We start from the raw sequence: 19,423 nt of genomic DNA on the forward strand, positions 1-19,423 counted from the left end.
TGAATATGATTTATATAATTAATTATGGCAATATTATTTGCTTATCAACTTCAGCAAAAAAGAGAAAAAGTCACTAATTTATTGCAAGTTGGATTCTTTCTCCTCAAAGATCAATTTTGCCTTTGGGAAACACAATCGGAACTTCTTCATGCCTTTCAAGCTTCATCAGCTGATCCAGTTGCTCGTAAGTCTGATCTTTTTCTACATGAAAAGTTTTACTTTCATGCTCTAATTTCCTTTTCTCCTCGCCAAGATCACTCCAGGAATTCATAAAGTGTAGAAATGCGCGAAAAGCGTCCCCCACGCCAACTTTGTTGCCCTCCGGCGGCGATATATGGAGAAAATAATCAATTGAAATTTTATTTTTCCCACACAAAAAATTAAATATTTGAAACTAATCAAACTAAACTATTTAAACTAGCTATTTAAACTAATTTAATACATTTATAACAGTCCTTGTTTGAATGAGAATCGCTTCCTAAAATTAAATAATTATTCTGTAGAATTTTATGACAAATTCCAGTTATTTGTTTTCATCTAACCTCAGTGCAATTACATTTTGACAACCACGTTCTATGCAATTGGAAGCCTTTGCGGTTCATTTGCGCTGGAAACATTTGCCAAAATACTCCACAAAATATCAATTTTCCCCAATCAAGTAATCAGAGTGACTCGCAATGACTGTAATTTGACCAATTATCGAGGAGTTTGTTTATAATTTTGTCTTGGGAATCAAATATCTGAGCATCGCCAGATTCTGTTACGCTCATTTGCCTCGTTCGCCACCTGAAAACCGATAAAAATCTAGAGATTCAGCGTTGCCCGCCAGGGTGGCTCGAGAGCATTTCTGCATGTCATCGCAGTAATTAGAGGACTGATTGTGTACATAAAATTTAATTATTTTCGTGCTGTAATTTTTTTTCAAGAGGGCATTACCCCCGCCTTTTGATGTAATACTTTCCACTGACTCTGCATAATTAGGATGCTCGATGGGAGATGATATCGAGGCAGGGACAAAACCACCCCTGCCATCAGTGCGCGTCCCTCGCGCGGCCACGTGTTTGCTTCGTGAATCTCGCAACCCTTTCGCCATCAGCCCCTGCCAAAGGATAAGATTGCAGTGGAGAGTAATATCCTCTTAGTAATAGGGATATTTTTTCATCACTTTCCGGTTTCCTTTTCTGTTTGGCAACACACAAAAGTTTACCTATTCGTCTCTCTTGGCAGGAGTTTCCCTCAATGTAAATTGCATTTGGTTCATTTTTAATTAAGTTACGCTCTTTCTCTCTCTGGCAGTGCATGGAAAACACGCGGTGTGATGTGAAATGAATTCATTCTGGTTGGCAGACGCGCTGAAAAAATTGTTGTGAAATTGCAAATTTGTCCTTTTGTGGTGCTTCTCTTCATAGTCAGTTAACGCGGAGTGGCAAGGAATACTTTTGGCTTTGTCAGTTTCTGTGAATGGAGAAAAAAAAACTTACAAACATTTTGTGACATGTATTGAAATGTTTCCACTGTTTTCGCACAAAGATCCTTCAGATTGCATGCATAAATTTTAATTGCAAATCACAAAACTGAATAATTAAAGACAAAATTGAATCACAGATTTTTCTTGGCTTTGATGGTAAACTCAAGATTTAGTTAATTTTCTTTTTAAAATCCTAAATAATCAAATATTTATAGATGATTAAATTTTGATAAAATATTCAGAAAATAGTTTAAAAATTCATACAAAAATTGAATATATTTTTGATATCAACGAATGAATCGAAAACTATGAAAAGTCGATTTATCATAGTTTTTGTCTTATGTATTTTTGAAAAGCTTTTTATTTGTTCTACTACAAAAATTTTGAGATTTGTATCTTAGGAGACAATAAAAAAAATCTTTTTTTTTTAAATCAAAAAATCTGTCTGAAAAAACTGTCGTTTTACGAATGAAAAGTCGAATATTCATTATTAACTGAAATGTTTTTTAGACTTTGAATCAAGCTTTGAATGATTATTTCTCATATTTTTTAATCTTATTCACTTGGAAACTTTAAGGAAAAGTCTTGAGAAAAGTTCAAGTATGAAAAATTGATTTTTTGGAGCATGTTTGGATAAAATCGACTTGAAGATTATTAAAAATCGTCTTTGAAAAGTAATATTTTCAATTTTCTATTAATTTTGCTATATTTCAGTCACAAATATTTGTACTTTAACGGACGATTTTGAAGGGATTTTGAGGGTTTTGAAGAAAATTTAGCAAATTTTCGATGCTTTTTGCGCTAAATTTTGAACTCATTTTGCTGAAAAAATGCGATTTTGGCTTTATATATAGTTTTTGATTCACCCGTCCAAAAAATTATTGAATAATTTTCAAGTGACTTTCCCTTTAAGAAGCTTTTTTGCTGAAATTCCACTCAATTCCAACACTTAAAAATACTCACATGAGAAGCTTTCTGTGCTTCAGTTTTGCTGCATCAGCAAAAAGTTTCGAAAATAATTATGGTTTTTCGTCTGTTCTCTTCATTATTTCAGTTACCCACGAGTGTCTCATCTGCAGAGCATTGATTGAAATGGGAGATAATACCCCATCGTCCTATAAAAATTCCCGCAGGAGATGCCATGGTGGAAAAGCCTCTCTGCCTCGGTGTGTAAAATTGTTAATAACAAGGCAACTTTTTCTCTGCCACGCTAGAGGTGCGGTTTTATAAATAATTTTCCACGTTCATTTGGCCATTGTTCTATCCATTTTACCTCCAGCTTTATGGCACTCTCGCAGGGTTCTTTCAATTTTAGAGTCCATTTACTCCATCACGAGCGTGTGAGTGTGTGTCTTCGGCGGGAAAGCCACCCGTGAAAAGCTGTGCGGTGGTGGAGCAAAATGTGCAACGAGCAATAATAAAATTGGACCATTTTCTCCAACATTAATTTTTTATCACGTGCTCTTCGTTGTCGTAAAAAAATTCACACGACAACCAATAATTTCGAGGCGCGCCCCGAGCAATGACTGATACACTGATTACCTGGGCTGATATGCTCTTCCGCGCCGGCTATAAGTGATGACGGTGATTTCGTGAGAAATGGCGGCAATTTAGCCATCCGACACGCACTCCTTGGAGTGACAAACACTTTGTGAGGTGCATAATTAAAATGTTCACACCCTCGCCGAGTCCTCCAGATGTCAGGATAAATAATAAATCCAGCAATACAAAACTCGCGCGCGCGAATTAAAACGCAGGCCAAATTTAATTTCATACCAACTTCGCCACCCCATTTTCTCAGTGGAGAACAAGAGGCAATATATATGCTAAGGGTGCGTCTCACCCGCGCCAATAAAAATATAAATATTGTATGTCTTGTGTATCTCTTCCGCCTCCGCACTGTCCCTATATTTTATTCCTTTGTCGCGCAGCCTTGCGCTTCGTGGCCCACGAGGAGACAATATAAAAACTGCGAGAATTTATTGCGTAAGTATCAAACGACGTGCTGAAAAGTATTTTTATGCTAAATTTTCCGTATACTGTTTGAGAGAGAGAGCAGAAATTGTATATGCATGCAAAGCAGTGTTTTCCTCCCCTTTTTATCGCTGCTCCGCATGCATGTTTCTATGTTTCGAAATGTTATGAAATTAATTAAATTATTCTCGTCTGAGTGGGAATGGCTGAGCGATGGTTTCTGAACTGAAGGGAGTGGAAAAACACATATCTTGAGAGCTTCCAATGAGCAGAAGAATTCTATAAGAGTTTAGACAAAAAATGCTCAAATATTTCCATATAATTTCAATAATGTTGTTACTCTCTTCCAGCATTAAAAAGGGGAAAGTCAGAAGTGAAGTGAGAGGCTGGTTGAAATTCAATCGGAACTTCTACATGCCTTTAAAGAATAAATTCCTGCCCTCCAGCGGTAATATGTGGCAGAAATATTGAATATTTAAATATATTCATATAGTTTTAAATATATTTTATCGAAAATATTTTATATTATTATTATTGAAATTAAATTATTTAAATAATATAAAATAGCAATAAATTTTGCGAAAAACCTTAATTTTGGAATATTTTGTTATATTATACGTGGCAAAAATATTGAATATTGAAATATATTCATATATTTATAAAAAATATTTTATTTATTTTAAATTTTTTAATGTATTTTTATGTTGAATTTGAATTTTTCATATATTTTTAAATCATATATTTAATTTCGAATATTTCGCAATTTTACATGAGAAATTTTTTTTATAATCTTATTCAAAATTTTAAATTTGATTTTCCAAAGCAAATAATTTTTTTTTAAATATAAAAATATTATGTATTTATTTTTGAATATTTTGCAATTTTACTTGTGAAAATAATTTTTTTTATTAATCTTACTCAAAATTTATTTTTTGATTTTCCCTTACAAATTAAATTTTTTTTAATATCATTAAATTATTTATTTAATTTTTGAATATATTGCAATTTACATGAGAAATTTTGTTTTTTTAATATCCGTTTCAAAATAATTATTTGATTTTCCCATACAAATTAATATTCAATATTTAAATTTTTAAATTCAACGGATTTCTCAAAAATCGGCTTCTGGCTTTCCCTTTCGGATTTGACCCAGTATTTATAATTTCATGTAACTCGTCTGCAATGCTCATATTGTTTCAAAAGGGCAGAATTTAAGAGTCACTCGGCGTTATCATGGCAGAAAGAATGGGAAGCGTCCTTAATAGTGCGAGAGCTGGTATGAAAGTTACATTTACTGGGCGATGGGTCACTCTGAAATGCCACTTAGACACTTTATATATGCTGTAGAATGATGTAGTAAAAGCACTTGGCTGTCTGCTCTTTTATGTATAATCTTCCTTTAGTATTTGCAATCAAGCTGAGCGAGGCTCAACCCATCATTTCCCATTATCTTCCACCGAAGGCTCACTATCTCTCGTATTGCTTTCTTCTGGGCATCGCCGTATCTGCGCCATGGCGGGCAATTGTCGTAAGGAAAAGTCGAGTGGAAACAAGTTCTAAATAATTACCAGCAATAATATCAACTTGTGACTTTCGCCTCGTAATTTTCCTCTGGCTCTTATCCACTTGGTTAATCAGTGAATGTGTGTGTGTCTTTTGACAATCCAAATTTTGCCCAATTTCACTGAAGAAAGGATTGCATTTTGTACATTGAATAATCGGTGAAATTCTTCTGCTATATTTGCGGATAATAATCACAGAGTTATGAGATTTCTTTTGTGCGTTTTGTACACATCACAGAGGCTCCTTTTTTTTGATTGAGCCCCGCGGAGAAAAATGCGGAATTTCATTGAATCATGCTCTCTACTCAATTTTCCATTGAAATTTTTCCACTCATGTAGGCTGGATAGGGGGGTGGGGGAGGTGCTGCGTGAGGAGGGTATTGATTTGTATCCGTTTCTGCAAACAACGCGCCGTAGTAAAATCGTGTATGTTTGGAAAAATACTTTGTGGTGTGTGCTTTTGGGTGTTGTGCAATTTGGCGAGCATCGCAAAAAACGAGCGCTAAACGGCAGATGCTGAGGAGATCCTGTGGAAATGCTGTATATATGGCACACCCTCGAGGGGATGTATCGATATGTGAAGCTATCATTTTGGCATACCACAGAAATTTAGTCACCTTATTATTCACTCAGGCGCAAGCAATAAAATCTCTCTCGCTGCCTCTATCATCAAAAGACTGGCTGATTTGCACTCTCACACCGTCGCCTCGGGGGCAATATCGTGAGCTGCCACCTGAATTAGATCTTATTTATTTTATCCCTGCGTTCTTTAGTTTTGCATCACCCCAATCGACATATGCGCCGCCTTAGTGGCAATTTCTCGGTGGATATAAATCTAATACCAGTTCATTACAGCGAAAATGACGACGGGACGTGGTAGTTTCGCATTCTGATTAAGTCACATTCTCGCCTTACACATTCGGCGCGCACCCCTTGGCATTCCACACCCTTCCGCCACCGTCAGGAGTATCAGTTTTGATGTGCAACCCCTTTCTTCTTATTTAACAAAACTTCCACCCCTCGAAGCCATTCCCTTTTTTCTGCGCCCTCTCTCACACTTCGCACAGCGCTGTGAATTCTAAAATAATAATGAAGTGTGTCTGAGGCGAAATGTTTTTGCTCCTTTTCTCTCTCCTCCTGTCACGTTCGCATTTATTGACGCTAACCGCCAGTACTTTTTGAAATATCACCCCATTATTTTTACAACCACCTATTGGGATTTGGTGGCTCGAATGTGAATTCCTGATTATTTCTTCCCATCCAGAGTCAGAAGCCACAATTAAATTAAGCCACACACACACTCTAAACCGCACTCGAGGTGCCCATGAAAATATTTCATATCAATGCGACAGTGTTGCGTCAAGTTTCCTTCCAATCAGCGGTGAAAAATGGCTTGTGGATTTTTTTTGCAGATGCACAAAAGAGTGCTGAAGGGGATGAAATTGAAACAGCGTGAGATAAAGAGTCACAATTAAGACTTTAGCTTCAGTTTTTGGTAATTATTTGGAACTACACGAACAGCAAAATCCGGACATCAATTTGTATTAATTTGCTTATGTTTAAATAATTTATTCATTATTATTAATTTTTAAGCTCAAACCGCTGAAATAACTGAACAAATACACATTATTTTAGATTAAAATAAGATTTTTGAGGTTATGATTGACTTTTAAGCTTTTTCTTTATAAAAATGAAGTTTTTACGGTCAAAAATGCTCAATTCTGCCAAGAAAAAGATAAATATTTGCAGCTTGAACACAAATTTGATGATTTTGCGATTTTTTTAATCATCAGAATCTATTTGAAATCAATAACAAAACCTAAAAAAGCAATAAAATTCATTCTTGTATGTAAAATAATTTAGAAAATGCCTGAATTCGTCGAAACAGAAGTTTCAGTAGAATACCTGCGCCTTAGTTTTGTCTTCTTGTAAATTTGTTGTAAATATTTAACTAATTTATATTAAGTAAATGAATTAATTTCATTCATTTGAATTGAGTTACTCTTTTCAATCGCGCAATGATAAATTCATTGCAGAGAATATTTATTATTTAAATTTGTTTCGCATCAATTTAAGTCCGTCAATTTGAACTTTTAGTCACTAATAATTAAGCAACTTCCTGTCAATATTGTAAACAATTTCCGTCCAAAACCACAGTGTTTAGAAGGTAATTGAAAAGTTTGATTGGAAAAATGGAACAAACGTTGGCAAAACTATGAATGATGATTTACATTCATGATTTTATTGCAGTGAAATTGAAACTAAATTGCCTGCGAGGCGCGGAGAATGAGTTGAGAAAGCGGATGAAATGGCGCCATGAGAAGAAGAGTGAGTTTTAAACCAAGAGACAGATAAGATTTTGGGCTTGTCTTGTGCGATTCCCCACTTTTCCCAGAGAGAAAGAGAGAGAGAGAGAGATGTGAACATATTCAAATAGTATTTAAATAGTGCCCGAGGTTCGGTTGGAAACTCTTGCGAGCAATCCTTGTTGCCAGAAGCCAACAAAGGACCTCTGTGGCATTTGGAACTGAGGAATCTGGAATTAGTTTTAAAACTAATTTCCATACATTGTGCCTCGTGTAGACCCGAAATCGGTATTTTCTTTCCAACACACGCAATTCAATTTTGATTTTGAGGCGAAAATCATAGTTTAAAGTGAGGTTCATATTGATTTTATATACCGTCAAAAGCACTTTATTCGTCAGCCTTTTGGAATTTAATTGAATGAGAGAATATTCAATAAAGTCAGCAATTGATTTTCCCTAATAATTCCATTAAAGTCCTGCGAAAGTGGGTCATTATTTCATAAAGGACGATGTCAATTCACTGCTGCAATTCCCACAATTTTGCGGCCAACTCTTCAGCAATTGATGCGATGCTGTCATTTGATACAAATTGAATATTGTTTGCTCTTAATTAGGCGCATCTCTAAATTCTGGGAAGTCGGAAAGTCATGTGAATCAACCGGGTGTGATTCAATTAGAGCCATTATCTTGGGAGATTTTGTGCCTCGGCGACACAACGCGAGAGAAAATATTAATAAACGCTCAGACATTCAGCTCAATTATCGCCTGATTTCAGTGATCATTTTATTGCACAAGTTTTGAAATCAATTCCAATGGTTTTATCTATCGAGTTGATTGAATTTCTACGCTCATGTAATCTTAATATGGCTTCAGTAATGCTTCCTGTTATGGATTTCTCTGTCGTTTTATGATTTTGCATGTTCCATTAAATTAGTGTTGCCTCGAGAAGCAGGATTTCAAAGCTTCTAGCTCACTCATTCATTAGTGTGGGTGCAGTTGTAGATTGAATAGAATTATTTAACTTTTAATGGATTGCGTGAGTTTTCATTTAATAGGAAGTTTTGTGCGCAAAAAATGGCATTAAAATTCGCAAGTATATATATTATTTACACACATAGCATACAATGTAGTAGCAGAAAATGGTGAGCTTTTCCACAATCCTTCCTCTCGTCTCTTGGCGGTGGAGAATTTTCATGTGCAACGAGGAGAAAAGCCCAGATAATGTGGCCAAATACAAAAGTCACCGGGAATCCTTTATTGAAAAATTCTGTGTAGAAATGTGATAAAGTGTGCTGTACTGATAAAATATCCCCCAAACGGCGGACTTCTGTTGGCGTGGAAGGGCCGGAAAATTGATGAGGAATTGCTGGGCGAGGGAGAAGAAAAGACATGTTTGGCCAGTGCAATATTTCAAAAATTTCCCAACGAATCATTTCACTTCATTCCATTCATTTCATCCCACCTCAAGGGGGAGATAATATGCCTCAAAATCTGTACACAACTTCCAAACACTTCTAGAACATGAAATTTCTAATCAGTTTCCACATTAATCCCCAAATTTTAATGAATCTCTTAAGTTTTCATTCAATAATTCTATAAGGATCAACTAGAAATCACCTTTTTTGGGTATTTTTCCAATTATAACCTCAAAAAAGCACAAAGAAAGCATCAAAAACTCAAAAATTGCCCAAAAAGATGACAATATTTGAGGTTATGTACGATCTTAGCACAATTTGAGGTATTTCTTGGCTTCATAGGAGTCCAATTCAAGGGGAAAATCATGTTATATTAAGTTTCCATCAGATATTTGTGTAAGAATTCACTTAAAACCGCTTTTTTGGGTATCTTTTCCGACCATAACCTCAAAATGTCACCAAGAGATCTTCAAAATTTACCATAATTGTCTTAAAATTACTGACTCTCAGTCAAAATTGCCCAGAATATCTTCTAAATTAACATTTTTCCAAATACAAATGACTATTTTTGAGGTTATGTTGAATTTTAAGACATTTTGCAGTGTTTCTTGGCATCAAATTGCTTGCAAATGCTTATTTTTCCCAAGAACAACCGATCTCTCCTACTAGAGCATAAGAATTTATGTGATAGAATGCTAACTATTCACTAAATCAGTTCTTGATTCGTTACATAACCTAGAAAAAAGATTATTACGTTTGTTTCTGCATGAAAAGCGAAGGAAAATCAAAGAATCTGGGATGATTTGTCAGTAAAATAAGCACTGAGGAGAGGTACATTGTAAGTTTTTGAACACTTCCAATTCTTAAGCACTTCTTTCGAGTCGTACACCACACCTGACTGTATTATCTCCCCCTTGTCCCAGCGGCAGACAATATTCTGCATATTTTTCGGTATCCGTGGAACATGCGTTTCAAACATGGAGAATGCTAGGCGGGAGTGAATTATGTGGAGAACATGACCAAATTTTATAACATTCTCGCGCATACGTTTGACGCTCTTCTCTCTTGTCTCACACATTTCGCCCCAAGAGCGGTGCGAATGGCCGTGGAATTTGATGAAAAATGGTATTTTTCACATTAAACATAAATCTCGCCAGGTGAACCGGAAGCCGTGTTAAATTTTTATACGCTCGCAGCGCCACTTGTCTCGGCACTCGACCGCAAGTGCGAATTGTGTATAAGTTTGCAAAATTCATAGAAATGCATGAAATATGCAGAGGATGTCCGGACTTTGCTTTCGCCACTCCAAACCCACCACTTTGGGGGCGCACATCAACCCGCATCAATTCGATTGATGTGCGAGCGAAGGACCTGCGGAAAGGGGTTCGGCGAAGCTGAATATTTCAGGCGTCACTCAAAATGTTGCCATTTCGGGGCTGTAATTTAAAATGTTATTGCTCCGTGTGTCTCCCTGTGGCGTCACATAAATCACGAGAAAAGTTCACCATTCAATTATTTAGATCAATTCCTGGCCCGGCCTCTCGTTGAATATTTCAGCAGCTGAGTAATGAGACAGCAAAACAGCTGGCCGAGAAGGATTACGTCTTTGCACAGTGAGATTCCGTCTTGAACTCCCCAGGAATTCAAGGAATGCCCAAAATTACTCCCCTGCGTCTCAAATGTAATGGAGAAAGTAGGTCACTTTGGGTATGATTTGTCTATTGAACAGGAATTTAAAATTTCATACAAATTTTGGCAAAGACAGTAGCAAGAAAGCTATTAAGATGGGAAGTTTTTCGGTACTTTTTATAAAGTTAAACCTTAATATTTTGAGTGAAAAATGATCAAAATTTCATTACCTTTCATTTGCTTTTGAGATCATAAAGCTATCTAAATTAGTGGCCAAAATATCGCATAATACAGAGAAATGTTCATTAAAACAGGGCGAAAATGTTATTAAGACATTTTGTTTAATCATAATTATTAAGGAAACTACTTTAAATCTTGATTTCTGAATATCTAGAAAATCTTTAGAAGAAATGTACATCAAATGCGGTTTTTATAGAAACGATTTGGACTTGATTTTACGGTTTTAGCTTCAGTTTGGCGTTTTTCTCAAGGTTTTTCTACATTTCTTCATTCCTTCAGCACAACAGCGACCCAAAACTCGACTATGGGTTTTAAAGGAAGTGTAGAATAAAAGGTTAAGTCTTGGGTTAAGTTAAATGTTTAAAAACTAAATCATTTTGGTGTTAGAAACCTTAAAAAATTTTAATATTGTTGAAAAATAGGGTAAATTTAAGTCAAAAGTGTGTGTTTTCATGTCTATAATCACGGAATAGGCCGTCGCCGATTTACTACGACTTCTTTACAACTCACGAGCATAATATCAGTGTGATAATGATATATGGCAATCCATGAGAAACTAGCTTATTAAGGAACAGAACGTCTTTAAGACGTTCTCGTTCAAAATCCATAATTTTTTCGCTATCAAAATTGAGATTTCTCTATGTTTACTCTGCATATTTTCACTCATCCTGAGTCAAAGAGACAAAAATAATCCCTCTGAGGTCGAAAATTTAATTGACTCGGTGGTTCAGGCCAACAAACAACTCTGAACTCAATATGACGACATGACCTTTAATTCATATTAAGAACTACACATTTGGAGCATTTGGGCTATCATGACTGCCTCCGGAACTGCTGACATGTGTGATGGTGGAGTTTTGAGGACTCTGAAGAGTCTCCCGAGGCCGCCGACGCCCATGGACTCCCTCGGCACAGTGAAAGTCATCAGAAAATTGTTAAACACGAATGACACAAACAAATTTGTTTCCCAAACAAATGTACAACTTTCCCGAGTTGACAGAATGGAGGTGTGGGTTTTCCACTGGCTTTTCCCGCGCGCGTGCTGGGCATCAATATGGCAAAAAGGGGTTTTCTGGGTGCTCATTCCTCGGCAGATATGTGACAGCCAAGATGTTGCTCGCCTTCTTGGCTTCTGGAAACAAACTGACGGAGAGTGTCTGGGAAAATGTGAAAAGTAGTTGACACACTGCATATTGAGATGTACCGAGCAGTCATATAAAAATCCGAGAAATATTGACATGTGCCGAGAAAGTGGGTGATCGAATTGCTATTGTGTTGGGGGTGAAAAAAATGGGTATTTCATTTCCGCAATTTCGCCCCCAAAACTCCGGAAGCACTTTGCCGTTTGGATGGAAAATTTCCACTCACTTCTGCCACTCAATTTTCGGGGGGAGGGGGTCGAATTCTCTTCACCCTCTCAAAGTTCCTCTCAAACTCCATCCGCACAAATGGCCGCCAAGTGAGACAATTACTATAATTAAGTAAACGGAGTGCGACGACACGCCCATTATTTTTGGCTGCTACAAGTTGAAATTTTTCCGTAACACACAACATACTCCAATGCCCACTGGCCACACAGTTGAGTGATATTCTCAGGGCTCTAGTGCATGAGAAAATTGGCGGTTGGACGCTTTTTGGGAATGTTTGAGTGCTGAAGTTGCGACGCGGCAATTATGATGGCACTTCGTGTGGGTAAAGTGGGTTGGGTTTCCCAAAAATCCATCCTTTTCAGCTCTCTGCCTCACGCAATGCACGAGGGTGAAGGAATTCGCCCACGATGATTTTCCCAGGAAGCATGAATAATGCTGAAAATGCTTGTGAAAATGACGGTTTGAATTGCATGGAAACTCTGACGACAGTCATGCTTTCACTCTTCTCATACATAAAGTGGGTGAATTTCCCGCGAGAAAAATCTTCTCAATAGTTTCCTCCTTGAGACGATGCAATGGATCATTTATTATCCACATTTAAGCGGTGTGTGGAGGAGGATTTTCCCCCCATGAAAAGTTGAAGCATCGCAGAGAAGAAAAGTGCACCTTTTTGGGGTGTGTTGGGAAGTTGAGAGTTTGTGATTCTAACTCTGGGCAATTCCGCTGTCACCCTCGAGATTCTCTCAACCCCCGCGCGCATCTCGCATATGCGATAAAAGCCGGGGAGAAGTTCTCAATGGGGGACAAATGATAAAAATGCCATTCAACTCATCGCAACAGATGCTCCATTATTGCGCACAATAGAAATTTACCCTCTTTTCTCGGCATCTCGGCGCTTGAAAAGTATACACACACATGACATTTAGGGCGGCAAGTTCGTCCCACGCCCACTCCCACCCACTCACAGGTGCCTGATTGGGTCGAAGGGGAGCTGAAAGGGAAATCCATCGATAAAGGCAAGAGTAAATACTAAATTCTCCTCAGCTTTGCAGGTGAAATTCAAGCGAAGCATTCGTCCAGAGACAAGGGGAAAATCACTCACAATTTTAGACCATTCTTTGTGATCTTTACTTAAATTTTGACGATAAGATCAAAACTTCTACATGGCTTTCAAACTTGATCAGCTGATGAAGAAATTGGGGTTTTTTTACGTGAAAAGCTCTAATTTCGCGTTCAAATTTCCTTCTATCCTGGACAGGATCACTTAAAGAAGTCAGAAAGTGTGATAATGCCTGAAAAGGCAGAGAAAATAATGCGAAAAATGCTATATTTTTAGCGTCCCCCACGCCAACTTCGCTGCCCTCTGGCGTTGATATTGAATTCTTGGTTATCTTACAAATTCAACGTGAAAAATAAGTATTTTTGATTATTATCCATACAAAACCATTAAGATTCCTCAAAAATTGACTAGTGACTTTCCCCTTGGTCAGAGAGGATTCTTGAAAAATACATTATACGTCCATAACACTGAAATTTCCCAGTGTTCAATCGCTTATTACAAAGCTTTTTCCCGCATAGAAAAGCCGTGAAATTCACAGAATTCAAAGCCACTCTATCAATGTGCAAATATTCATAATCTTTGTGTTTAAATCAAGATTTAAATTATTCTATTTCCCCTCATTTTCTACAGCTAAAATCTCAGAGCATAATTAATCTTACTCCTATCACAGGCATTTATCATTCGCCGGCTTATCTATTGCCATCGCAACTCTGGCCGGGGGAAGAGGGAATGAATAGAGAGAGAGAGAATAGAAAGGGTAGCTTTTTCATGCAAATATTTGATTTTATTTTCGTTATTCATCAATGCTCAGCCATCGTTGGAAGGGTTTTCTCGCTCCTAGTCGTGGATTTGGAAAATGCACTCGTGCTTAACTATCTCAAAACTTCACTCTACTCCATCCTCAACTCTCGTGCTGCCTCTCAAACACATGATTTATTTGCATTTAATTATGCCTTCTTCCCAATTGTTTACTTTCGCCTCTCGCCCAGATCCCCTTAGCGATTAGATGATCTGTGAATAATTTATTTTAATTAAAATTCCTAGAGAAGCGAGTGGAAAAATATCCCTAAAAACATAGATTATGCCTTATTCTCTATGGGGATAAAGTGGGGATGAGGTTTTTCGAGAGTTTTGTGCAGATTTAGAATATTCCTTCGCAAGATTCTGCAAAATTTGCTTTCTTTAGCAAATAATACCAGCAAAATGCCAATATTTGATTGCATAATTCTCTCAATACATTTCACTCTCTCTGGGTGACTATTGTTTACTTTTAGGGGTGAATTGTGTAGTAAAAAAGCAGAATTATTGGCAGTTTCTTCATTTGCTAAGCTGTTTAGGGGGAGAAAAATGCGGAAAAATGTTTTCTGATCAAATGAACAGGACAAATTTCAACAATTGACGCATGATTTGCGTTCGACAGTTATCTTTAGGACAAATAACGACCACAATGAACGATTCAATTGTGTCTTGAGATTATTATGGGTGGAAAATAAATATCGCTCAGCTTCTCTTTTTTCCTACATTTTTAATGTCATTCCTAAAATTAACAGAATGATTGTAAAATTCTCTTGACTCCTTGAGAAACATGAATTTTGCGCCTTAAGCGCCTCGATTAGGTCACTTTAATGAGTGGGACATTTCATTTGGACGAGAAGCGACCCACTTTTGAGCATCTTCGAGGGTTAATTCCTCCTCAATAGTTAATAAGCTCTCTCGTGAGGTTGGATTCTGTTGGGGCATCGCAGCGAAGGAGATAATAAAACGACGTCTGAGAGTAAAAGTTTCTGCCCTCCTTCCATCGTCTCGGTCCTCATGAGAATTTTATAGCGATTGTTTGTTACTCATGCACAAGGTGTGCGCTTTTTATATTGCGTGTGTTAGCAACAGTGCCGTGTGCAGAGTTATTGCCAATTTTTATTGTTCACCTCACAGGCAAGGAGAGCCCTCCTCCATACTTTATTCCATTTTTATTTTTGCTCCGCCGCCAGAGATGAGCGTCTTCGCCGGATTCACCACTCCTGAGGATGCCCAAAATCGACCTCTATCCAGTTCGGCAAGGGGGAGAGAATAAAATGTGCGTGAGGACGTATAAAATGTAATCGCCCACTATAAAAGACGGAGAGACGTAAATTGTATCAATTATGCATTTTTTCCGTAAAGCCCACAATTTATGGTGCTCACTTTGGTCCGAAAACATTTTCAAGGCCCAGAAGTCCCGAAAACTTACAAGCACCTCTCACCACGAGACCATCATTAGTGGCCAAGTGGAATGGACAAGAAATTTCCGACATATGTTAATTGGAAGTTGCCACGGCGCCATTGTGAAACGGATACTCAATTTGTGGGCATCAACTTTGCCTATGCAGGATTTAATGATACTTTAATGGCACTCCTTTAAGCATGTTTCGCATTTCACACACACTTCCTATCCTCATTTATTGATGCGAGCTTGCGAAAGCTGCTGAAATTCGGTACTAATAAGTGCTGAGATGTTTGAGCTCAGATTTTAGCAGCCTTCGAAGAAAAAGTGCTAAGACGAAGTGTGAAAACGGAACCGAAAAGCGATCATATTTGATCACAATCTTAAGTAGATTTATATAGTCTTCCTAAGGAACAATTTGGGTTATTTTTTCATCGCTTCTGGACACTTTCTGCTCAGTATTGAGCAGATAAAGGCACTTTTCTCAGCACATTCAATGAGCATTCTTTAGAAACCGCGTCTTATATTTCTCTGAGAAGCAGAAAAAAAGGCGTGAAGAGGTCGGTTAAGATGCAGCAATATGTACAATTTGTTCAGGTGTTGTTTTAGAGAATTTTATATTCAATTGTCAAATATTTATTTTATGCGATATTAATATAATTAAGTGCTGCATCAGCGTTTAGACTAATCGCCACTGCGATTGCTAGTTCTATTACTGAATTGCTGAGATCTCAGCAAAAGAATGCTAAGAATTTAGCTTTTTTTAATCTCGACTTTGATATCTTAGCATTCTGTGTTCGGTTATCCTTCACTTAATGTCTTGACGAAATCATTGCGGTGTAAGCATAATTATTCCATTGATTGTATTTCTCTTCTATATAACTTCTCATGAATACCAATAATTTTCATTAAGAATCAATCTGCCTTTGTTTCTTGTTCCGTAATATTTCAGCATGTTGTTTACGAGGGTTTTTCAAAGGATTTCTCTAATCTTCATCATTTTCAACCCTTCGTTTTGCCCATTTTGCCACTGTGAAAAGACGTTCTGTGAAGTGTACAAGAAGGAAGCGATTGTGAGCAAATCAGCCCCTGAAAACGCAACGGATTATAAATTTGAAAGATACTCCTTCGGATGGGAAGAAGCTGAACAAGATTTTAATTCCAGCATGGAGAATGATCAGTGGATCAGCGTTTTTAGGAGTGATTTCAATGCATCTCAGTACAATTGTTTCAGCTCTTATATTGGTCATGGTGTGACTTTGAAGATTTTCTGTCGCAATTGCGAATCTCCGCCTAAGATTCCCGATGGAGAATGTTACGATTTGGAAAGAAAGTTTGAGAAAATTATGATATTTCACCACGCAGATGAGCAGTGTGACTTTGATCCCAGAGATCAGTTGGATGGGGAAGGATTTTTCATCCTGGCCGTGTTCAATTGCTCCTTTCAAGCTGGAAATGAGAAGAATATCAGTGACTTTCCGACGTTTTACTTGGACTTTGGCGTCTTGAATGATTTCGCCTTGGAACATGAGAGCGAAACTGAAGAGCATGAAATATCTGTGGAAATAGTTTTGATGTTTGATGGTGAAATTGTTCAAAATAACATTTCTCTTTGCCACATCGATGACGAATCAGTGCGTGCCGAAGATTTGCTGGTGCAGAGAAAACCACGGAGAAAACACAATTGTAGATTTTTCCACCCGCTAGGATCAGGACCATTAGCTTTATTGGACAGCATTCCGAGCGACTGTAGTGAGAAATCTGCGAATGTGCTTCTGTTCACCTTCATTCTGAACATATTAATGGCCGCAATGTCACACTTTCCGACCAGATGTATTGCCTGAACGTGGGAATAACTCCCTCTGTGCCTCTCCGGAATCCTATTAGCCGCTGACAATCCCGATTATTCATCCCATCAAAGCCACAGGACTCAGACGAGGGCAGATAGCATTTTTGCCACGAGGATTTCCCTGCAGACTCTCTCCAATTGCCCACTTGCTCCATTCCACTGGCTTTTTTCCACCATCCACAGAAGTGAAAATGCGTTGCAGTGAATTCAATTGGGATCTTTTATCCGCTTCTCGGGAATAAAAGCGCATCACTGTGCGAAGTTGGCATCTGGATGACTGATGAACCGCAGAATTTTCCACTCTGCAACATTTCTCAATCAAATTTTTGCCTCTCTGAGATTTCCATGCACATTTTACAGTCCAGACTTTTCTCACCTCATCCACTGAGAATCCGCGCAACATAAAAATAAACCATAAACATCAAAGACGAGACAGCACGAAAAAAATGTCAAAATTCACGATGAAATAAAAGAAAATGAAAACATTTCATCATGAGTATATCTTTGCCATCGCCACGCTTTATGACTACGACTTTTTTCGGGGTGTGTTTAACAAGTTGAAAGGTGTGATTATCCCGAAAAAGAAGCGCACAAGTGCAGAAGAAGCAAAGCTCGAAGAGAGAAGAGAAGATTATTATACTCTCAAACTGCCAACAACAGCAGAAAAAAAAAAAGTTTTTATATTAGAAAATTCACCTCTCTTTTGCTCTGTTGAAGCCGAAATGAAGAAATTTATTCCCATTTGGTGTGCCGTAAAAAATATACCAGACTAATAAAGAGATGATCTAATTTTGCAGCTATAATTGGTGCTTTGTATGAGGAAAGTTCTCTTTCTTCATGCCGTTGGAAGCAGGTGCAAGTTGGCATAATTTGTGGTTTTGATGCGACCATTTCACATAATAACTCACTCAAGAGTCCATCTCACTTCTTTTACGCTCTCCCTCCGGCCCAAAAACGCACTCTCACACTCCATATTTGCTCTCACATTAGATTTGAAACAATAAAATGTGTTCTGTGGCATTAAAATAATTAGGTGTTTATGAAAAAAGTCAGCATTAAATGTAATTTGCGGGTTGTTTTGATATCATCAATGATCCTGTCATGATATGCCATAAAAGAGTCAATAAAGCTTCATTACTCGTGTAAATTCTCTTCTCAGGCTCAAAACCCAACCATCATTCCGCGGTGCTTAAAATTGGGTGTCTTGAGAGGAAATATACACCATTATTTGCTCAGGCTTTCGTACCTCTTTCGAATCGGCGGGAATAAATTGAGACATTAACTCTGCCTTAGATTATATCGCATAAAGGCAAATAAGTGATTTTTAGTGTGTGTGTTTTTTCATCAACAAGTCTAATTAAACTTTTGTGTACTTCAAATGATAATCACACATCTTCTGGTGAAGAGATGATCGAAATTGGTCTTGAAATCAGTCAATAAACAGAGAAGATTTTGGCTGGTAAAGGTGTGATTTTTGACCTTCTATATCTCCGGTTCTAAATCATCAAGCTCAATAAAAAGGGTATCGTTGGGAAGGTCTTAATTTCAGCTACAACGTACTATAATTTAAAGAAAATGCCACAAGTTTATTTCGAGTTATTTGATGTCAAAGTTTTGAAAATCGTTTTCGCAATTTCAGCGCCCCTAGCGGTGGTTATATCAAGTTATGATGTTCCAATGGAAGCCGGCATTTTATGAGATCTTTCCAATGAATACAAAATCATTCCGATCGGTTAATTAGAAGGGAAGTTATGGATGTTTAAAGTTTCAAAATTAGGGCTTTCAAATCTAGGGACTGAAAAGACCTACGCTCTTAAGTAACAGTTCGTTGGAAAGGCCTTAATGCCAGCTATAATATACTAGAATTTGAAGTAGATTCATGCAATGGAACCTGAGAAAATGAGTAAAATGTGTTTTATGGGAGTTCAAAATGGCGGTCGAGGAATGAAGGATTGGATTTGCAAATGGCGCTTTCTAAGTTACACTTCAATTTGAACCTTTAGTGCAAGCAACATGTCGATGTCTCTTACCGTTTAGGCGCCAGAACAGGATAAATGACCCCCCTTTTCGTCATATTTAGCCTCCCTGAGTCCCTTTTAGTTGATTTTGCGAGAAATAATAACAAATTTCCGTAGAATTTGTATTAAATAGAAAATCAACTAATATTGGACACTTCGGGAAATTCTATGAGACACTTTAAATTCCGCGAAGACCGTCGATTGGCGAAAGATGTGAGCAAGACTATCAATATTGTCAGCTTCACTTGCAGTCAATTGAAAGATGGCTTCCTCCTCCGCCCCCAGAGGCACTCGGCGAGGCAGTGTGTGTCTCATTTCGGAGACAAGAATCA

This window comes from Phlebotomus argentipes, unplaced genomic scaffold (assembly GCF_947086385.1).
Source record: "Phlebotomus argentipes unplaced genomic scaffold, Phlebotomus argentipes genome assembly contig_2, whole genome shotgun sequence".
Classification (NCBI taxonomy): Eukaryota; Metazoa; Arthropoda; class Insecta; order Diptera; family Psychodidae; genus Phlebotomus; species Phlebotomus argentipes.